This window comes from Pan troglodytes, chromosome 1 (assembly GCF_028858775.2).
Source record: "Pan troglodytes isolate AG18354 chromosome 1, NHGRI_mPanTro3-v2.0_pri, whole genome shotgun sequence".
Taxonomy (NCBI): Eukaryota; Metazoa; Chordata; class Mammalia; order Primates; family Hominidae; genus Pan; species Pan troglodytes.
Window position 1 is genome coordinate 187,437,728 of NC_072398.2, and position 7,482 is coordinate 187,445,209.

The 7,482-nt window shown below is 55.1% G+C and overlaps 1 protein-coding gene across 17 annotated transcripts in view; it reads right to left on the bottom strand.

Annotated features, from left to right (window-relative positions):
- PTPRF (protein tyrosine phosphatase receptor type F) overlaps positions 1-6,006 on the bottom strand; it is a 97,952-nt gene extending 91,946 nt beyond the window's left edge. For 12 of the 17 annotated variants that reach the window (XM_016960865.4, XM_016960819.4, XM_054666204.2 and 9 more), the window contains exon 1: positions 946-1,149. The gene's annotated coding sequence lies outside the window, so the exon portion shown is untranslated. Of the gene's footprint in view, positions 1-945; positions 1,154-3,276; positions 3,377-5,897 lie in introns of those variants that run through there. The other 5 variants (XM_024345142.3, XM_024345141.3, XM_016960838.4 and 2 more) reach the window with 2 other exon arrangements.
- Between the last annotated feature and the right edge of the window lie 1,476 nt (positions 6,007-7,482).

Genomic DNA, 7,482 nt, shown 5'->3' on the forward strand with positions numbered 1-7,482 from the left:
AACCGAGAGACCTGGGGAGAAAGAACAGAGTGACCTGGGGAAAAAGAATGGAGACAGCTGGAAAGACCCTGGGATTGCAGGGGCGTGAGATTGGGAGGCACTGACAAGGGGAGGCAGAGACGCCGAGGAAAACAGAAAGCAGCCGAGACAGAGACGCGGGCACGGCGATGGGGAGCCGGGACGGGACGGGACGGGACGCGGGGCGGCCACTGAGTGAACTTTCGGAGAGGGTCCGAGTGGCCACGTCCTCACGGGACAGGTCGCTCCAGGGCCTCCAGGGCGTAGCACCCGGTTGGGGGCGGGTACAGCCCGTTCGGCCCCTCCCCATCCCGTGCTCGCGAACGAAGGGGGTGGGGGGCTTCAAACTCGCGCCCGGCGCAGCCCGGGACCGCACGTGCGCCGGGGCCGCGAGCGAGACCCGGGCGCGCCGGCTGCGGATCCCCCGCCGGCTGGGAGGGGGCGCCTGTGCGGCGGGGGCGGGGGCGCGGCCTGGACCCGCCCGGAGCCCGGGGCTGGGGGGTCTGAGGGCCGCCCCCGGAGCGCGTCCGCGCTAGAAGGGGGGACGAGGCGGGACCGATGAGGGAGAGCAAGAACGCAAACGGGAAACTTTGCGCTGGGTGGGGGGGGGCGGGCTGCGGCTAAGGTGCGGTGGAGAGGGAGGGAGGCGGCGAGGGGCGGCGGGGAGCGAGCCAGCCAGCAGCGCTGGGGGCGCGTCTGCCGCGGGGTGAGCGGGGAGGAGCCGCCAGGCTGGGGCGTGGGGGGGGGGGCTTCGCCGAGGCTGCGGGCGCGGCAGGTGGGGGCGCGGCCGGGCCTCAGCGGCGCCCTCGTCCCCCCCGGGACCGCCCCCAGCTCCGCCGGGTGGACTAGCGGGGAGGGCAAGGAGAGCGGGGAAGGGACGGGCGACGGGCGCGGAGGGGGCTGGTGGGGGGCCGGGGGGTCACTCACCGCCTATCCAGGGGCCGTCGGTCCGCATGTCCCCCCGCAAGCCGCTGGGGCCGCTGCTCCCACTCCTCTGCCGCCGCCGCCTCCACCTGGTCCCGCTCCCGCCACCGCCACCCGAGCTGGAGCCGGAGCCGGAGCCGGAGCCGGAGCCGGAGCCCGAGCCGGAGCCGAAGCTGGAGCCGCCGCCTCTGCCGCCGCCACCGCTCCCGCCGCTCCCGCGCCAGCTCCAGCCGCGCGCTCCCCTCGCGCTCGCGCCCGCGCCCGCGCCCCTGCCGTGCGCGCCCCCGGCGGCGCCCCTCCCCTCGTGCACTCTCGCTCGTAGAGCCGCGGAGCCGCTGAGGCCCAGACAGGCCACAACCCAACGCCAAGTCGAAACCGACCGGAACCTCAATATTGAACCCGAACCCCAATAATGAACATAGACCAAACTCTGATACTACATCCAGATCCTTCTAGTGGCTTCCAGCCCTAGCATGAACCTAATACCACTCTAGGACCCCATTTCCTCCCCATACAGATCTGAACCTGATACTGAGCCCACACCTTGCCCTAAACCCAATATTGAGTCCAAAGCCCTTAATCTGCCCCCAAATTAGCACAAGTAGTAATTTTGTTGTGAACCTCTATACTGATCCCAAATACCAATTCTGACTCTAAATCTCTTTATTACTTCTACTTGCCCTAACCTTGATAGTGACGCTAGCACCAACGCTGGACCTTAAATGGAACCCTGTACTAATGCTCAGCCCCCAGTCCCTAAATGAACCCTGAAGTCCAAAAGCTACCTTGCTATGGACCCCAGTTCTCTCTCTTCTGAACCCCAAGCCTTACATAAAACTCCAGTACTGCTCTCCCATTCCCAGATCAACACCAATGCACTCTGAATTCGATTCTCAATTCCAGAGTTGGGATTGGGTCACCATAAAAGGACCCCCAAACACAGATACTGACCTGAAACCCCACCCAAACTTGAGACCATTTAGGACCCTAAACCAACCCAGCTTTAATAATAATCTTGGAACCCAAGATAAGACTGGCTTTGCAGAAACTCCACACAAAGCCCCTTCATCCTCATGTTCGCCCTCCACTTCTCTGACCTAGTGTCAACCCCAAGCAGAGACTGGCTAATACCCCAATATTATACCAATTCCAGCTGTGAACCTTACATTGGCCTCGGAATTAAAGACATGATAATGCCCTCTAAATGTAATTTAAATGTCAGTACTGAGTTTCTGACTTCTCATACCAAACTCAAATGATGACCCTAGAAGTTTCTGGGTGAAACCAATAACCTACCTGAAGATTTATTCCAAGACCTACTGATCAGAGGGATTTGATGAGCTTCAATCCAAGCGCCCCTGCCTCCAGACCCCGCCCCCACGCAATCCGTGTTAAAACCACTTAAGGGTCAGCCAAAGCCACACCAGCTCTTTCCTATCTACCCCACCCCTCCTCCCCCTGCCGCTTGCTAGGCTTCACCATGAAGGATGGGGGACCTACCCCCACTGCCCTGGGTCAGGTAACTGAGCAGAAAAAGAGATGAGGTTTCTCCTCTGTGGGGTTTCTTCTGTGGGGTCTTTCTGATAACCCTGTAAGTTTGGAGTCAGGTGAGAAATAAAATTTGGAGATCGTTGAGGTGCCTGGATTCAGGGATCACGTGGTAATGTGCAGGGCATGGTTGCTGTGGTGTTCAGGGATCTGGGCTGAGGGATCAGGTTCTGGTAACCACCTGATTCACTGCCTGTTTTTGTCCTGAACTTGAATTCACAAACAGTGCGTGTGCGCCCCCTGGCGTATGAGGAGGGGATGGGACTGGCTCCAGTGATTCTGGACAATTTGGTTTGGATGACAAACGGATCAAAAATGAATATTTCCAGTGAGTGGTTTTTCACCATTGGTAATTTTGGTGCACCACGGGGGAGGTATTGCAAATTTTATGCATCTTTAAGCATTTTTGCCTTTTTTTTCCAGAACTTTGAGGATTTAGAGATTCCCTCTCGGCCCCCAAATTTTAAAAGTATACTTTTCAGCCAGTTATGCCTGCCCATTGCTGAGTTATTAAAACAGTTCTTTTCCTTGGCTTCATTGGCCCACCCTCTCCTCACTGGCTACTGTCTCTGATTCCTTTACCACCTCGTCTTCTGCTCTTCCGGGACTCTGTCCTAGGCCTCCTCTTTTCTCCTGCTCTGCCCCTTTTCTCTGGATCATCTTGACCACTACCAACCATATGCTGATGACTTCCAAGTCTCTATCTCCAGTCTGGGCCGCTCCTGTGAGCTCCAGATCCATATAACTAAGAGCCTCCTCTGTCCCGCCCACCCCAGATCTGCTTACCTTCAATACTGCCCGTCTCAGGCAGTGGCATCTTCAGCAATTTAATCACTGACATGCAGAGACCTTCCCTCCTGCACCACTGTCCAATCAGTCATCAGTCCTGCAAATTTTGAAAAACAGAGACTAGAGACCATATGGCTCCATGAGGGACACATGCAGAGAGTTTCTGGCTTTTGGGTTTCAGTCCACACACGCACAAAGCCAAACTGGTCCTAACCTCTCTTGCATGCAGTTATAATATAATGCCCCTTAAGACTTGCTCTACCAGCCAGGCATGGTGGCTTACGCCTACAATCCCAGCACTTTGGGGGGCTGAGGCGGGCAGATCACCCGAGGTCAGGAGTTCGAGACCAGCCTGGCCAACATGGTGAAACCCCATCTCTACTAAAAGAAAAAAAAAATACAAAAATTAGCCAGGTGTGCACCTGTAATTCCAGCTACTTGGGAGGCTGGGGCAGGAGAATTGCTTGAACCTGGAAGGCAGAGGTTGCAGTGGAGATTGCTCCACTGCACTCCAGCCTGGGCCACAGAGCAAGACTCTGTTTTTTTAAAAAAAATAAAATAAAAGACTTGCTCTACCTTTAGTGTGTTTTGGCACCTCAGAGCCAACTGTACCTGTTTGGAACCATTGTTTCCTCCAGGAAGCCATCCTAGCTGTCACCACTATTTGTATCTGTGCCTATCTCCCTGACCTATGGACAGCAGTTCCTTGCAGGCAGGAGAAATGAGTCCACCTTGTTCCCTGTCATATCCCAGTGGCCAGCACAGGGTCCTCACACACAATAGATACTTGATACATATTTGTTAAAGAATGAAGATTGTCTTTCCTATCTGTGCTCAAGGAACCATCAGACATAAATGACTAAGTGAGGGAACAGCTCCCCAACCAAGTCTTAGAGCTCATCCAGCCCCAGTCTTCTGTAGCCCTGGCATGCACTAGAAGAGGGGCTCGTGGTGTTCGCTAGCCTGGGTGCCTGCTAGCCTGGGCCTTGGTAGTCCTGAAGCTCTGGCAGCCCTGTTCCCTCTGCCCCTCATTGTCAAGGCTACTGAGCACAGTACTGGAAGGTAGGTGAGCTGGGACCCCTGGCTTCCTGTGGTTGAAGTTAGCAGATGTGCTCACTGCTGTGCCAACCAGGCTCTTGCTCCAAACCCCACAGGGACACAGGGGTCTCAGAATCCTAACCCATTGGCGTCTGCCCTCTCATTCACCCACATGTGGCAAAGTGTTTGTTGAGGCAGGGCAAGAGAATGCCTGTAAGCAGCCTGCCCAGATCTCTGCATGTACGCCATCTGGAACTAGATACAAACCCAAGGTAATGAAACTAGAGGCTTAGGTGCCAAAGCCACATGGATGAGAAGCTCAGGTGGCCGGGCCTGGGAGAGCGTGATAGCTGCTGAAGGAGAAGAGCCAAGGCTCTGTCCAGTTTGCCAAACTGTGAGCACGGGGTCCATGTGGGGCTGCCCTGCTGCCCTGCTCCTGGGCCTGGCGGGGAGGGATGTCCTTGTGCTCATCTGTGAAGGCCGAGTGGCACCATGTGGTCATTGTGTGTCTGCTGTGTTCCAGCCCCAGGGTGCAGGGTGAGGAGAGAGCCAGATGTCAGCTCCCACTCACTGCTCACCCTTTGTCCAGGTCCTGGGCCAACTGGACACTCTCTGCAACTCATGACGTAAATACACCTTTTGGTCATCCCTTAGTTGGTCTAAACCAAATTAAATTCAGCTTGAGTCTCTACCCATCAGATCAGCAAGATTTCCCTATCACTCATGGCTGCCCTTCAGCTCCCTCCGATCATCCATGAACTCCAGGGGTTTGCACAATCCCAGAGATGGTCACCCAAGGCTGTGGTGCTCCACAGCCTTGCAGAGAAAGGTGGAAGGATTTTTCAGGCTGCTGCTGCTGCTGTTGCAGACATCAGTGGTCACAGTCACAGGGCTTCCACTATTTTTTGCCCATCTGCAGGGCCTCACTTGTCCAACCTGGTCCTTGGGAAGATAACCCTCTACTCCCTCCATCCCAGCTCTTTCAAGAGGACCTCTCCCACAGGCCCCCACAGTTGCAGCCCTTAGTCCTTGGCTTTCGAATCGCATGCAGCCACTTTCTTGTGGGGGCAGGTCAGGGTGGGATGGAGAATGCCTGTTCCCCTGCCCCTCTCTTCCATGCCAAAGCATCAATTCCCCAAGACACAGTGGTATTCTCCCTCTTAGCTCAGACACAAGAACTACAAAACGGCCTATTTACTTTCTCAGGTATGAGGTGGCAGAAAAAAGGCCCAGGACTTAGAACACAAAAGCTTGACTAATGCTTTTTTAATTAAAAAAAAAATTTTTTTTTTTTGTAGGGACAAAATCTCATCATGTTGCCCAGGCTGATCTCGAACTCCTGGGCTCAGGAGATCCTCCAGCCTCAGCCTCCCAAAGCGCTGGGATTACAGCAGCCATGAGCTGCAGTGCCTGGCCCTGGCTAATGCCTTTCATTTCTTCCGGCTGAGTCACTATGGGCAGGGAGAAATGATACAGGAGTTAATTTCTCAATGAACACTGCTTATGTTTCCCGGAGAAAACAGAAGCCACCACAGGAGGACTCCCTCATCTCCCACTACCAAATCCGCAAACCCACACACCTCTCCTCCTTCCGCTCTGTCTCCCCTGTGCTCAGGGTGCTCCGGCGCCTCCAGGCTTTGCTCTCTATTCCCCGTCCACTGCACCCTCTTCACTATAGCATTCCCATCTGCCCATGCGCATGTCTTTCCCATCCTAAAAAAAATTCCCTCCCTTGGCCCCACACGCCTCTCCAGAGTGGGAGAGACTCAAGTGCCTCTCTGTTCTCCTTCCCCACAAACCCAAAAGCCATTTCTACAGGACGCCTCTATTCCTCCATCTCCTGCTCGCTCCCCAGCCCACCACAACCCTGCTTTCTGGCTTTCACTGATGTTGCTCTTTTTTTTTTTTTTTTTTTTTTTTTTTTGAGACTGAGTCTTGCTCTGTCGTCCAGACTGGAGGGCAGTGGCGCCATCTCGGCTCACTGCAACCTCCACCTCCTGGGTTCAAGCGATTCTTCTGCTTCACCCTTCCAAGTAACTGGGATTACAGGTGCCCGCCACCACGCCCAGCTAATTTTTGTCTTTTTAGTAGAGACGGGGTTTCACCATATTGGCCAGGAGTTGGTCTTGAACTCCTGACCTCAAGTGATCTGCCTGCCTCGGCCTCCCAACATGCTGGGATTACAGGCGTGAGCCACCACGCCTGGCCTGATGTTGCTCTTGATATAATGACTCTTCCCCTCCATTTTGCCAAAGCTAATGGCTGGGCCTCTGTTTCCAGCTTAGTGTACTCCTCAGTGGCCTTTGCTACTTCCTGCCATCAGCCTGGGTTACTTCAGTGCCGGTGCAGACAGACAGCTCCTGGACCTCTCATCACAATGGCCGACCCTTGAAGGCTGCCCAGCCTACTCCTTCTAAGCATCCCACGCTGGGTCCTGTCCTCTCCCAAAACTGCTCCTCTCCTGCTCCCACCTTGCTCCCTCTACCTCGCGATCACTGCTCCGTCTCATCAGATCTCTCTGCTGTTGACCTCGTGTTCTCCTAGAGAGCTCTCCTCAGCTCTCTCCTTTTCACTTTTCTCCTGGTCCAACTTAGATGCCAAGGTCCAGCATTTTAATAACACTCTTGTCAATAACCCAAGCCTCTTGGCCTCTCTGCCTTTTTATCATATCTGTCTGGCAAAAAGCCAGCTCCAAGTGAGCCCTCCTGTCTGCCGTCACAGGGCGGTGCTCAAGCAACCACATGACTCCACAGGTCAGACAGATGTTCCCTTAAAGCAGGGACTACATAGGGGCCCTCTGCGCAGTTCTCCAGTCGGCTTGGAACCGCACTCTCTGTAACGGCTATTCCAGCCCTCCCCATTCTCTTTACACCTTCAGCCAGCCCATTTTCCCCTCGCTGTCAGATGGGACCTTGCCACATCTTTATAGAGAGGATTAAAGCCACCACAGAATTTTCCTGGCTCTCCACTAGCACATTCACACACCTCCCCACATCTGCCCTCTCTCCTGCTGCCTTACAGGAAGCACCCTCCTCCTCTCTCAGGCCAGTGTCTCTGCCAATCCTAGATTCCCTACCCACTCCTGCTTCTCAGGCCCCTCACCTATCCATTGTCCCCTCCTTCCCTGAGCACCACCCCCAACCTTCAACTGGAGCCATCCATAAA